This window comes from Lagenorhynchus albirostris, chromosome 9 (assembly GCF_949774975.1).
Source record: "Lagenorhynchus albirostris chromosome 9, mLagAlb1.1, whole genome shotgun sequence".
NCBI classification, from domain to species: Eukaryota; Metazoa; Chordata; class Mammalia; order Artiodactyla; family Delphinidae; genus Lagenorhynchus; species Lagenorhynchus albirostris.
In genome coordinates this window covers 34306467-34321630 of record NC_083103.1, presented here as the reverse complement: position 1 = coordinate 34321630, position 15164 = coordinate 34306467, and positions in this window count along the sequence as shown.

The following is a 15164-nucleotide window of genomic DNA, read 5'->3' as shown; positions in this document are numbered from 1 at the left end:
CTTGTTTGTTTAATAAAATATGAGAATAAGAAAAGAAATAAGGCTTCTATGGAAACATAAAGCTCCAATTAAGAGCAGAAAACAGTGGCTAATTTGTTTTCAAAAAGAAAACAAAAAAGGCACATCAAGCTATTTTTTATGAACCTTATTCAAATTGTAATGCAAATGCTAACCTTTGTAAATGGGATTTTTTAAAATGTGTCCTGAGGCAATTTATATTTATTATCATGTTTCTGGCTAAAACCAAGGAAACCAAATTCTAGTGAAAAAAATTGCATTTCCTTTCTACCTGAGCTGAGCATGAGGGAAATTGGTAGCTTTCCTTTTCTCTGCATTTTTCCTTTTGCAATAAAGCATTTAAGTTTATTTGTTAGCAAGGCCTGTTCTGTGGTCAGGAAAGCGCTTGGTAGATTTGGGCATTTACTACCAGCAAATGGAATCATGGATGGTGAAGTTGATCTAACGTTGGCTTGTAAGAAATGCTGAACTAAATAATCCTGCAGCATTCTAAAGAGGTCTGTTGGTATAGTATGTCTTTATGTCTATTCACAATCAAAAATAAATCACAGGATTAGCTTACCTAGCAACAAACAATAGGGTATAGAGTGTCAAAGAAATCAGAGACCTGATCTTTGCAATTGAATGTCAATCATTTCTACAATTCTGTTAGATCTCATTAGGATGAGCATAAAGGGCTTGTCCCTAAGTGAAATTGCAAAACCAGTGTAATTTATATTTTGGCATCCACTAACGCCCTTGGCTCCCATCTTTCTACCTTGGTGTTATCCTCTTCCTTTTTGGTCCTTCTGACCTATGACAATGATAAAATGATGGACATGTTTACTGCAATGAGCCCATGACTTCATAGACAAACCTTCCCAGAACTATTGACATTTTTAAAACCCCAACACTCGATCCAAAAGGGACAGCGATCTATTAGGGAAATCTCAGCAACTAGCACATATTGTAAGTAGAACAGAGGAGAACAAGGCAACTACACTCAATGATGGCAATGGTTAATACTGAGTATAGACTATGTGCCAGTTCTTTACATGCACAATTCATTTAATCCTCACAAAAATCTTATGAAATGGGTGCTACTATTATCACTGAATTACAGGAAATTGAGGCACAGAGGAGTGAAGCAACTTGCACAGATCACACAGCAGGTCAGTGACAGAGCAATGTTAGATCTCAGTCAGTCTAACTCAAAACCAGTGATTGACATAAGCCAGGCAATGTGCTAGGCACTTTGTATTATATACAGATTCCCTTTGCCTCTGCAACTTGTTTTTTTGTTTGTTTGTTCATCTGTCCATTTGTTTATTTATTTAGTAACTTGGCTGAATGAATTTTGTGAAGCCAATTTCCCCTGCAATGTGAGGCCTGAGATGTTCCCGCTCAGAATTGTTTTCCTTCTTTATGTCTTTTAGCCTGGCTTCCTGGGGTTTGCCCCTAGGTCAGCATAAGCCACCTATTGGTAGAAAGTTGTGTTGAAGGATAATTAGTCAGTTAAATTTTTACTCATTACCTTTGGATGTGTGTGTAGCTTGGAGATCACTTTATAATTCAGAAAGCTTACCATTTTGCCTCACATTTAACCAGAGACTAGAAGCTTAGAAGTTTCCTCTCCGGTCACTTCTAAGAGGGCTCAGCCTTGGACATGCACAGTCCTCCAGACCACCAGGGATGAGGGTGACTAGTTTTAAACCTGTCTTCCCAGGCATTGCCCCTGGTTCAGAGTATCATATTGTCAAGACAATTTTTGTTCATATGTTGTGTTAAAGCCCCTTGAGCTGGAAAGGCTTCCTCTCTTTGCTAATGGTTCTGTGTGTTTCTTAGGGAATTCTTTCAAATCTGCCTTCATCCCACTCTGATTGTCCTGAGTGATACAGGCTGGTGTATGTGCATACCCTTTCAGATCCCCAGGGGTGAGTGTAATCCTAGGAGGGCTCTTCTTGGCTGTCTCTTTCACTCAGTTAAATTTTTGGCTGGTCTTCTCTTTTTGCATGTTGTACTAGGATCATGGAACTACCATCTGCTTCTTAATTGCTTAGCAAAAAAATCTCCCTTGTTTCAACAGGGTCTTTAGACATGAACTCCTGCATGCTTTGTCCCAAACAAAGTCAGTCCCCTTAGTGAGAGCTGTGGAACTTGAAAATGATGGTGGTTATACTATGTCTTATGGGGAAGAAATTTAACATATACAGTTAACTCAGGTAGTGAAGACCTTGGTGGAAGCCTGAAGGTCAAGAGTCATGCCAAACCTTGATCTTAGGGCATCTATGCACAAGGCCCAGATAAGTTACAGGTAATTTGAGCTAGTCTTGAAGGATGAGTAGGAGAATGCTAGGTGAAGAATATGGGTATTCCTGGCAGGGGAAAAAAAGGCATAAATTATTTTCTCTTCAAAGATAGGGTTAATTTAGCCATAATATATAGCACATAGCCTGGTACAAGAAGGTGCTTGAAATATTTTTTTAGATGTGCTTGGAGTCATCGATGTAGACAGTATGTTGAGCAAGAACAGTAAATACCAATGGGCAAGAACACAAGGTGTTTCATCAAAGAAGTAGGTTCACATCATTAGATACTTGCTGGAGGTTCATGATATCCGTTCATAGGGAATAAACTGCCAAAAAGCTATATTGTTAGACTATAGCATGCAGCCTGCCTAAATGACTCCATTTATCAGTAAAAACAGGTTTACCTGACTAGTAGAGAAATTCTTACACAGCCAGATTCAGAGAATAAGTTTGCCAATATTTTTGAGGTTGTTTTGCAAATTCTGAAAGACTGTGGCTTTCCCTGGTGTTCCCTCAGGACAGGAAGGTCTGCAAGTTGAGTTCAAAGATAATGAAAGGATAAAGGTCACCAGTCTTTAAAAAATCTCTACTGGTGCTACTGAAAATAAATTTATCCAAGAAGTTCTGCAGACTGAGTTAGCTCAACCCAAAACAAGATTCCCTTGATAATCCAGAGAAGGAAGTAAAAAAATCTGTGAGATTTTTCTCTCCTGCCTGAAGATAAATTGGAATTTATCCTGCCATCTATCTAATAGGTATGACTGACACTTTCAATCACGGTACCATATTTCAAGATGAAATGTGGTATAATGGTGTGCACGTATTCAAGCCAAAGCCAGGGGGCCCAAATTCTAAAGACGACCTACTTTTTTTTTGAGGCTTTAAATCTTTCAATATCTTCATGTGCAAACAGACAATAATCATGCAACCTAGGGTCATTAATAGGGTTTGTTTGTATACCTGCCTTGAAGAAAAATGAGATGCCAAAATGAGGTTTTTGGGTTTGTTTGCTTGCTTGCTTGTTTGATATTATGGTGCCCTTTGGTTGCTCCACTTAAACCAAAAGATACAGTAAACCTTGGTCCTGTTATATGGCATGACAAAAGAAAATTTAAGGGGAGAGCCAGAAACCTGGCACTGGAGGGAGAGGCAGGGTGACTCCCCTAGAGAAGCTCTGGCAGATTTTGCACATGTCCTATAAAGAAGTCTCCACTGCTCTATAGCTGACAGTAGCAGGCTGGCTTCAAAGGACCCCAGGTAGTAGTATTGAGCCAGCATAATTTGGAGCACCCTAGTAGCCAAAAGCAGAGCTGCACAGATTCTGTGGGAGCCGCTACTGGTGGCAGAAGGCAGTCTACCAGCTAATATTGGTTAGAGGTTTCCCTCCAATCTAAGTTGGAAGTGTGAAAGGTTGAATTTTTTTTAATTAATTAATTAATTTTTGGCTGCTTTTGGTCTTCATTGCTGCACACAGGCTTCCTCTAGTTGCAGCGAGTGGGGTCTACTCTTTGTTGTGGTACGCGGGCTTCCCATCACGGTGGCTTCTTTTGTTGTGGAGCATGGGCTGTAGGGGCATGGGCTTCAGTAGTTGCGGTAAGCAGGCTCAGTAGTTGTGGCTCATGGGCTTAGTTGCTCCGTGGCATGTGCGATCTTCCCAGACCAGGGCTTGCACCCGTGTCCCCTGCATTGGCAGGTGAATTCTTAACCACTGTGCCACCAGGGAAGCCCAAGGTTGACATTTTTAATCATCTTCAATTTTGTTTACTATGAAGAAAAAGAAAACAAAAATTCCAGTAGAGGTAGGGGATTTACAGATAAAATAGGTAGGGGCTTTACATAGAAAGGCCTTGGATTGAAAACTAGCTCTCAAATGGAGAGTATTAACAGAGGGAAGGAAAAATAAAAGCCAGTCATCTCCATTTTGTAGATGTTTTGGAGCTCAAATGAAATCATTAAGAGACTAAATATATAAAAGGACAATAACCAGACTGCATAAAAATAGAACTTTGACCCACAACCTGCAGCAATCAGCCCAGAAAGCCAACTTACTATTCATAGTAACTAGTTCAAGAAGTCAGACTACATCTCTAATAACTAGTTTAAGAACCCAGACAAGGGCTTCCCCGGTGGCGCAGTGGTTGAGAATCTGCCTGCTAATGCAGGAGACATAGGTTTGAGCCCTGGTCTGGGAGGATCCCACATGCCGTGGAGTGGCTGGGCCCATGAGCCACAACTACTGAGCCTGCGTGTCTGGAGCCTGTGCTCTGCAACGAGAGGCCGCGATAGTGAGAGGCCGGCGCACCGCGATGAAGAGTGGCCCCGCTTGCCGCAACTAGAGAAAGCCCTCGTACAGAAACGAAGACCCAACACAGCAAAAATAAATAAATTAATTAATAAACTCCTACCCCTAACATCTTCTTTTAAAAAAAAAAAACCCAGACAATAATCTATGTAAAAATCAGCCTGAAATGATCAGGAATTGATTAATAACTGACAGTTTCCCCAAATTTTGCCCCCACTTCCAACTTAGGATCAATTTAAGCCAAATATATGCCCCTAACCAATCACATATGATGCCCTACCTCTACTTAGTCTACCTACAGCTTCCCCAGGCCAACAGCCTCCTTCAGGGCCCACTTGAAGCCGTCTCTTTTTTCTACTATAAAGCTTCCACACTCCTCTACCTGCTTTGGAGTCTCTGCCAAGCATAAGTGATGGTGGCTGACTTCCTAGTTATAGTGAGTTCTGAATAAATAACCCTTGCTTGGTCTCATTTAGGTGGTCTTCATTTATTTCTACATCATGAATTCGAAACTCTTTATAAACTAAGAGGCAAAATTAACAAGTGTTATTATGGTTATCACTTTGGTTCTGACTTCTCAAATTGTAGATTACAGAACTAGAAAGAACCTTTAAAATTTCCCAGTCTTGATTTTTTCTTCAAATGAAACCATAAGAGGTGCTGCAAAGCCCAAACCACCTGTCCCTTCCTGTTCCTTTAATTCATGCCTTAAGATGCCCATTCAAAAACAACTCATCTAGACTAATTTTCTCATTATTCATATGAGAAAAGTGAGACTCAGACAGAAGTAACTTGTCCAGAGTCAAAGAGCCAATTAGTAGTCAGAACCCTTCTTATCTTCCAATTCCCCATCAACGATAATCTCTTGTACACACCATATCACTGCTTTCTAATGCCAAGAAAGCTGTATTTCCTGCCAAGTTATCTGGGCTGTAGGGATTCATAAATTCTCTGCAAAGGCTTGAAATAAGATGGAAAGATAAAGGAATAAAAGGGTGACATTTTCGAAAATAAAGAACATATACCCATCCATTTTCTGTCCCATTTTAAAAATAATGTTAGAGTGGGTTTGTAGAGATCACCTATTTCCTTCTATTTAATTCAAAAATAATAAGCACTTCCCTTTCCTATAATTAAAAGAGAGAAAGAAAGAGAAGAAATAAAAGACATGGGAAGAGAGAGAAAATGCTGTGGGGAAAGCTTATCAAGAAGTGATGGAGGGTATGCTGATGTGTTGATGTACGTGGTGCTTGAGAGACTATTATAGAGAAGAGAAGATGCTGAATGGCCCTGAACAGCAGGGCACATTAAATGGTGTTGATGGATTTGAGCATAAACTGACTGAGGAAAAGTGGTTGCAACAGATAGCTTGAGCAAGGGTTCTGAATGGATTTCTAAATGGATTAAAGGGATATGACTAGGCCACCACATTATGTTGGCCATTGTGCTCCTTATCACCATCCATATTTCTCTGGAGGGAAGAAGGAATCAGGTGGGAAACTGAGGAAAATGCAATTCAAAGCAAAATCTTCTCTTGCCTGGATACACTTCTGGCTCCCTCTGTGCCACCTGTTGTAGATTTAAGACACAATTACAATTTTGATGAGAGAGTCATTTCATTGGACTATAGAGTTCATATTTTATGTTTATCCTTTAAATGCTATATCTTTTTTAAATGATGGGTTATGAATAGGAAGCAGACGCATTCAAGCTATGACAGGCAGCATTTTCTAAGGAAATTACCCAATATTGTTGGGATACTTTGTAGTTAATAACTCTCAAAAAATAGCCTATAATTGAGCCTCTGGATGGCAGTAAATCACAGACATCTTTTCAGCAAGATTTATAGATTTTTTTCCATTCCCATTTTTTTTCACTCTTCACACCTTTTATTTTTTTAAACATCTTTATTGGAGTATAATTACTTTACATTGTTGTCTTAGTTTCTACTGAATAACAAAGTGAATCTACTGTACGTATACTTATATTGCCATATCCCCTCCCTCTAGCGTCTCCCTCCCACCCTCCCTATCCCACCCCTCTAGGTGGTCACAAAGCACTGAGCTGATCTCCCTGTGCTATGCGGCTGCTTCCCACTATCTATTTTACATTTGGTAGTGTATATATGTCCATGCCACTCTCTCACTTTGTCCCAGCTTACACTTCCCCCTCCCCATGTCCTTAAGTCCATTCTCTACATCTGCATTTTTATTCCTGTCCTGCCCCTAGGTTCATCAGAACTATTGTTTTTTTTTTGTTTTTTTTTTTTTAGGTTCCATATATATGTGTTAGTATACGGTATTTGTTTTTCTCCTCCTGACTTACTTCACTCTGTATGACAGATTCTAGGTCCATCCACCTCACTACAAATAACTCAGTTTCGTTTCTTTATATGGCTAATATTCCATTGTATAGAGGTGCCACATCTTCTTTATCCATTCATCTGTTGATGGACACTTAGGTTGCTTCCATGTCCTGGCTATTGTAAATAGTGCTGCAATGAACATTGTGGTACATGACTCGTTTGAGTTATGGTATTCTCAGGGTATACGCGCAGTACTGGGATTGCTGGGTCATAAGGTAGTTCTATTTGTAGTTTTTTAAGGAACCTCCATACTGTTCTCCATAGTGGCTGTATCAATTTACATTCCCACCAACAGTGTAGGACGGTTTCCTTTTCTCCACACCCTCCTTAGCATTTACTGTTTGTAGATTTTTTGTTGATGGCCATTCTGACTGGTGTGAGGTGATACCTCATTGTACTTTTGATTTGCATTTCTCTAATGATTAGAGATGTTGTGCATCCTTATATGTGTTTGTTGGCAATCTGTATATCTCCTTTGGAGAAATGTTTATTTAGGTCTTCTGCCTATTTTTGGATTGGGTTGATTGTTTTACTGATATTGACCTGCATGAGCTGACTGTATATATGGGAGATTAATCCTTTATCAGTTGCTTCATTTGCAAATATATTTTTCCCATTCTGAGGCTTGTCTTTTCGTCTTGTTTATGGTTTCCTTTGCTGTGCAAAAGTTTTTAAGTTTCATTAGGCCCCATTTATTTTTGTTTTTATTTCCATTTCTCTAGGAGGTGGGTCAAAAAGGATCTTGCTGTGATTTATGTCATAGAGTGTTCTACCTATGTTTTCCTTTAAGAGTTTTATAGTGTCTGGCCTTACATTTAGGTCTTAAATCTATTTTGAGTTTACTTTTATGTATGGTGTTAGGGAGTGTTCTAATTTCATTCTTTTACATGTAGCTGTCTAGTTTCCCCAGCACCACTTACTGAAGACGCTGTCTTTTTTTCACTGTATATTCTTGCCTCCTTTATCAAAGATAAGTTGACCATATGAGGAGGGGTTCATCTCTGGGCTCTCTATCCTGTTCCATTGATCTATATTTCTATGTTTGTGCTAGAACCATACTGTCTTGATTACTGTAGCTCTGTAGTATAATCTGAAGTCAGGAAGCCTGATTCCTGCAGCTCCGTTTTTCTTTCTCAAGATTGCTTTAGCTATTCAGGGTATTTTGTGTTTCCATACAAATTGTGAAAATTTTTGTTCTAATTCTGTGAAAAAAGCCCTTGGTAGTTTGAAAGGGATTGCATTGAATCTGTAGATTTCTTTAAGTAGTATAGTCATTTTCGAAACGTTGATTCTTCCAATCAAAGAACATGGTATATCTCTCCATATGTTGGTATCATATTTAACTTCTTTCATCAGTGTCTTATAGTTTTCTGTTTACAGGTCTTTTGTCTCCTTAGGTAGGTTTATCTCTAGGCATTTTATTCTTTTTGTTGCAGTGGCAAATGGGAGTGTTTCTTAATTTCTCTTTCAGATTTTTCATTAGTGTATAGGAATGCAAGAGATTTCTGTGCATTAATTTTGTATCCTGCTACTTTACCATATTCATTGATTAGCTCTAGTATTTTTCTGGCAGCATCTTTAGGATTCTCTATGTACAGTATCATGTCATCTGCAAACAGTGACAGTTTTACTTCTTTTCTGATTGGGTTCCTTTTATTTCTTTTTCTTCTCTGACTGCTGTGGCTAAGTATTCCAAAACTATGTTGAATAACGGCAGTGAGAGTGGGCAACCTTGTCCTGTTCCTGATCTTAAAGGAAATGATTTCAGGATTTTACTATTGAGAATGATGTTGGCTGTGGGTTTGTCATATATGGCCTTTATTATGTTGAGTTAGGTTCCTTCTATGCCTACATTCTGTAGAGGTTTTATCATAAATGGGTGTTGAATTTTGTCAAAAGCTTTTTCTGTATCTATTGAGATGATCTATGGTTTTTTCTCCTTCGGTTTGTTAACATGGTGTATCACATTGATTGTTCTGTGTATACTGAAGAATGCTTGAATTCTTGGGATAAACCCCACTGGATCATGGTGTATGATCCTTTTAATGTGTTGCTGGATTCTGTTTGCTAGTATTTTGTTGAGGATTTTTGCATCTATGTTCATCAGTGATATTGGCCTGTAGTTTTCTTCTTTTGTGACATCTTTGTCTGGTTTTGGCATTAGGGTGATGGTGACCTCGTAGAATGAGTCTGGGAGTGTTCCTCCATCTGCTATATTTTAGAGGAGTTTGAGAAGGATAGGTGTTAGCTCTTCTCTAAATGTTGGACAGAATTCACCTGTGAAGCCATCTGGTCCTGGGCTTTTGTTTGCTGGAAGATTTTTAATCACAGTTTCAATTTCAGTGCCTGTGATTGGTCTGTTTATATTTTCTATTTCTTTCTGGTTCATTCTCAGAAGGTTGTGCTTTTCTAAGAATTTGTCCATTTCTTCCAGGTGGTCCATTTACTGGCACATAGTAGCTTGTAGTAATGTCATTCCTTTGTATTTCTGCAATGTCAGTTGTTACTTGTCCTTTTTCATTTCTAATTCTGTTGATTTGAGTCTTCTCCTTTTTTCTTGATGAGTCTGGCTAATGGTTTTTCAATTTTGTTTATCTTCTCAAGAACGAGCTTTTAGTTTTATTGATCTTTGCTATCATTTCCTTCATTTCTTTTTCATCTATTTCTGATCTGATCTTTATGATTTCTTTCCTTCTGCTAACTTTGAGGTTTTTTTGTTCTTCTTTCCCTAATTGCTTTAGGTGTAAGGTTAGGTTGTTTATGTGAGATGCTTCTTGTTTCTTGAGGTAGGATTGTATTGCTATAAACTTCCCTCTTAGAACTGCTTTTGCTGCATCCCATAGACTTTGGGTCATTGTGTTTTCATTGTCATTTGTTTCTAGGTATTTTTTTATTTCCTCTTTGTTTTCTTCAGTGATCTCTTGGTTATTTAGTAGAATATTGCTTAGCTTCCACGTGTTTGTATTTTTTACAGTTTTTTTCCTGTAATTGATATCTAGTCTCTTAGCATGGTATTCAGAAAAGATACTTGATACAATTTCAATTTTCTTACATTTATCAAGGCTTGATTTGCTACCCAAGATATGATCTATCCTGGAGAATGTTCCATGAGCACTTGAGAAGAAAGTGTATTCTGTTGTTTTTGGATGGGATGTCCTATAAATATCAATTAAGTCCATCTTATTTAATGTATCATTTAAAGGTTGTGTTTCTTATTTATTTTTATTTTGGTTGATCTGTCCATTGGTGAAAGTGGGGTGTTAAAGTCCCCTACTATGATTGTGTTACTGTCTATTTCCCCTTTTATGGCTGTTAGCATTTGCTTTATGTATTGAGGTGCTCCTATGTAGGGTGCATAAATATTTACAACTGTTATATCTTCTTCTTGGATTGATCCTTTGATCATTATGTAGTGTCCTTCTTTGTCTCTTGTAATAGTCTTTATTTTAAAGTCTATTTTGACTGATATGAGAATTGCTACTCCAGCTTTCTTTTGATTTCCATTTGCATGGAATATCTTTTTCTGTCCCCTCACTTTCAGTCTGTATGTGTCCCTAGGTCTGAAGTGGGTCTCTTGTAGACAGCATATATACAGGTCTCATTTTTGTATCCATTCAGCCATTCTATGACTTTTGGCTGCAGCATTTAATCCATTTACATTTAAGGTAATTATTGATATGTATGTTCCTGTTCCCATTTTCTTAATTGTTTTGGGTTTGTTATTGTAGGTCTTTTCCTTCTCTTTTTTTCCTTCCTAGAGAAGTTCCTTTAGCATTTGTTGTAAAGATGGTTTGGTGGTGCTGAATTCTCTTAGCTTTTGCTTTTCTAAAGGTTTTAATTTCTCCGTTGCATCTGAATGAGATCCTTGCTGGGTAGGGTAATCTTGGTTGTAGGTTTTTCCCTTTAATCACTTTAAATATGTCCTGCCACTCCCTTCTGCCTTGCAAAGTTTCTGCTGAAAGATCGGCTGTTAACCTTATGGGGATTCCCTTGTATGTTATTTTTTTGCTTTTCCCTTGTTGCTTTTAATAATTTTCCTTTGTATTTAATTTTTGATAGTTTGATTAATATGTTTCTTGGCATGTTTCTCCTTGGATTTATCCTTTATGGGACTCTCTGTGCTTCGTAGACTTGATTGACTATTTCCTTTCCCATATTAGGTAAGTTTTCAACTATAATCTCTTCCAATATTTTCTCAGTCCCTTTCTTTTTCTCTTCTTCTTCTGCGACCCCTATAATTCGAATGTTGGTGCATTTAATGTTGTTCCAGAGGTCTCTGAAACTGTCCTCAACTCTTTCATTCTTTTTTGTTTATTCTGCTCTGCGGTAGTTATTTCCACTATTTTATCTTCCACTTATCCGTTCTTCTGCCTCAGTTATTCTGCTATTGATTCTTTCTAGAGAAGTTTTAATTTCATTTATTGTGTTGTTCATCATTGTTTGTTTGCTCTTTGGCTCTTCTAGGTCCTTGTTAAACGTTTCTTGTATTTTCTCCATTCTTTTTCCAAGATTGTGGATCATCTGTACTATCATTACTCTGAATTCTTTTTCAGGTAGACTGCCTATTTCCTCTTCATTTGTTTGGTCTGGTGGGTTTTTACCTTGCTTCTTCATCTGCTGTGTGTTTCTCTGTCTTCTCATTTTGCTTAACTTACTGTGTTTGGGGTCTCCTTTCCACAGGCTGCAGATTTGTAGTTCCCATTGCTTTAGGTGCCTCCCCCTATTGGGTAAGGTTGGTTCAGTGGCTTGTGTAGGCTTCCTGGTGGAGGGGACTGGTGCCTGTGTTCTGTTGGATGAGGCTGGATCTTGTCTTTCTGGTGGGCAGGACCTCATCTGGTGGTGTGTTTTGGGGTGTCTGTGAACTTATTATGATTTTAGGCAGCCTCTCTGCTAATGGGTGGTGTTGTGTTCCTGTCTTGCTAGTTGATCCACATGGTGTGTCCAGCACTGGGGTTTGCTGGTCATTGTGTGGAGCTGGGTCTTAGCACTGAGAGGGAGATCTCTGTGAGAACTCTCACCAATTGATATTATGTGGGGCCAGGAGGTCTCTGGTGGTCCAATGTCCTGAACTTTGCTATCCCACCTCAGAGGCTCAGGCCCGACAGCCGGCTGGAGCACCAAGACCCTGCCAGCCACATGGCTTTTGGGAAGTCTGAGTTCTTCTGTCAGCATTTAGTAGGTGTTCTGTAGAAGCTGTTCCACACATAGATGTATTTTTGAGGTATTTGTGGGGAGGAAGGTGATGTCCTCGTCTTAGTCCTCCACCATCTTGAAGGTCCTCTCTCTTCACACCTCCTATTGCTAGAGGATCCACATTTCATCTGGAAAGGACATAAGTCTGGAAATCTCACTTCAGGCCTAGCCCATTCACCTTTATTTCCTTTTGTGCTTAGTCTGTTTCACTTGCTCATAGCAGGCCCTGTGCAGGGGAGTTGCTCTCGGCCCTTCAGACCAGAGTTCCTTGTGAGACAGCTGAGTGAACACCTCAGCTCGGGACATGTGCTAAAGCTCCTCACAGGACTCTCGTCTCATTTTTATAAACCTGTAAGTCTTAATCTTTTTTTCTTTTAAATCTACTCCATTGATGAGACATGTATGGTTTCATTTCATATGTTCTTTTTATTCCAGATTCCTCTCACCCCCAGTGTTAAGGGGACTCATAGAATCCTACCAGGTCAAAACAGGAAGGAACTTAAAAATCATCTACTATGATCTCTCATTTCATTTCATGTGAAAATTCACTCTAAAGATGTCAAATGACTAGGCCAAAGCTACAGAAATAGTTTGTGTTGCTTCATGAACTGGACTTCAGGTAACCTTATAACCTCTTTGACTAAAATGTCTAACTATTCCCCTAATGGAAAATGATGTTTTAAGTTAACTAACAAAAAAATATATGTTTATTATGGCTGGGAATTTCATTTGGTGTCAGTTTGGCATGTAGTGGAAATTGTGACAAAATTAAAACAAACATATGGATATCAAGCCCTATGAGAAGAAAAGAAAAATCAGTTTTCTAATCAAGCAGGCATATGCAATATAACTGGTAATTGACCAACAAATGGTAGGCACTGTTGTTTTTAGAGCAATTATAGAAGTTATTTATAAGGTAGGAAAATAGCTGAATCTTTCACTTCCAAAGATGAATCATAAATCTACTTATGTCTGCCTGTAGCACAGCCACCTTATGTTATGAACATATAATAGTCTCCCAGGGAAATGTGTATGCGTTCCTTCTAAATTTCCTAAGAAATAAAATAGCAAATATCAATTTGTTTACCCAATCATGTGTTTATTACTTGGCTGAGAATATCTATCAAACACCTATAATATGTAAAATTGCACTAGATTAGTGATAAGACAACTTATAATCAGGAAAAAAAGAATAATAACAATAATTACAGAGCCTCCAGAAGAAGAATATGGGTATCATTATTTAAGGGAGCTCAATCCATACACACACACACACACACACACACACACACACACACACACAAATCAGTGTTCTTAAATAGGGCTGCATATTAGAGTGCCCTAGGGGACCACAAACAAAAACTGAGATTTTTCAGGCTCCTTGTCAGAAATCCTAACTCTGTAGGTTTAGGGTGAAATCTGAATCTGTATTTTTCCAAGTTCCTTTGGTGACTCACATGCAGGCAGCCTACATATCCACTTTCTGGAACCACTACATAAAATAATATTCTACTTCTCCTGAGAGTCAAATACATTGCAGCAAGAAATTACAATTAGTAGTTATTAAGCATATTTTATAGAATTTAATGTACGAGTGAGGACTTCCAAATATTATTTTATTTAATTTCCCAGAATGGTCCCGAGAGACTGGTATTGTTATCTGAATTTTCTTAATGAAGGAACTGAGCTTCAAAGAGGTTAAATAAATGGCCTGATATCCCAAACTGAAAATTTTAAGTCCTCTCCTCTTTACACCATATTGTGCTGTCTCCTCACTGCTACATGTCTCTCTGAGGTCTACTCTTGGCCTATTTATTTAACTAATATTCATAGAGCACCTGGTTAAGGGCTGGGCATTGTAACTTAGTTACATGTGTGGACTCTTTGAGAGCTCTTCTGCTTGAATAAAAACAAAAAGGCAGTAACCCATTCACATTTTAACTTAATAAGTCTCCCAGTAAAGAACTAGACCTGTGCTTTAGCAAAGACAGCTGCTACTCACCAATGACAGCTGAGGGGCACTTAACACCAAAACATCTCCTTAACGACATATCATTCTCTTGTGTTCAGTTTGGCTTTAACAATTGGCTTATCTATCTTAGGCAATGTGAAATTCTGTATTAATGACCAATAAGAAAGAAACATGGGATAAACACTGGCCTCAGAATGAGAATATCTACTTAGAGCCCTGGTTCTGCAACTAACTGGATGTCCCTTAAACTCTATATGATATTCTTCATATGTAACACAAGGAAATTTGGCAAATGTTCTAATTCTAATAATCTACAAAGAGCATGCCCTAGAAAATATTCCTACCACTCCATACCTACACTATTTCCCTAAAAAAACATACACACTCACACTCAAGAAAAGGAAAGTCACCTGCCCTGATACCTCAATTCTAAATGTCTTCCAACACTTGATCTGGCATGTTTTATAGATAGGGTATTCAGTGACCTTATGCTGTTACTCCAGAAGCGACTGCATTTTAGCAACTTGAGAGCACCATGCAGGGTACAGGCACTTTGGAAGAAATGAATATTTAAAAGATCAGCCATTGGACTCTCTGATGGCAGACAACTGGGGAGCAGTCAAGCTAAACTCTGGGATAGTTTTCAGAAAGCTGTGCTTGCATGGTAAGTTGCTGAATCTCTCCTCTTTAGCCAAGGCTTTAATGACTGTGTACTCCATGAACATGAAATTCTGCAGGTAGCTGAGTAAGCTTTGGGGAAGGATGGCCCAGGTCACACATTTATTCAGATGACAAGATGAAGCATTTTGTAGTTTGCATAGATACATAAGTGCTATTGCCTCACAGCTACTGGCAGCCATTTCAGAAATTCCAGAGCCCCGGATTCTAGAATTCACTCTGACACAAACCAGCTATGTGATCCGGAGCAATGACTGATATGTATCATGACTGATACACAGTCTCTGTTTCCCCACTAGTTAACTACAACTATTGAGGGCAGGGTCCATGTTATTCCTGTTTATCATT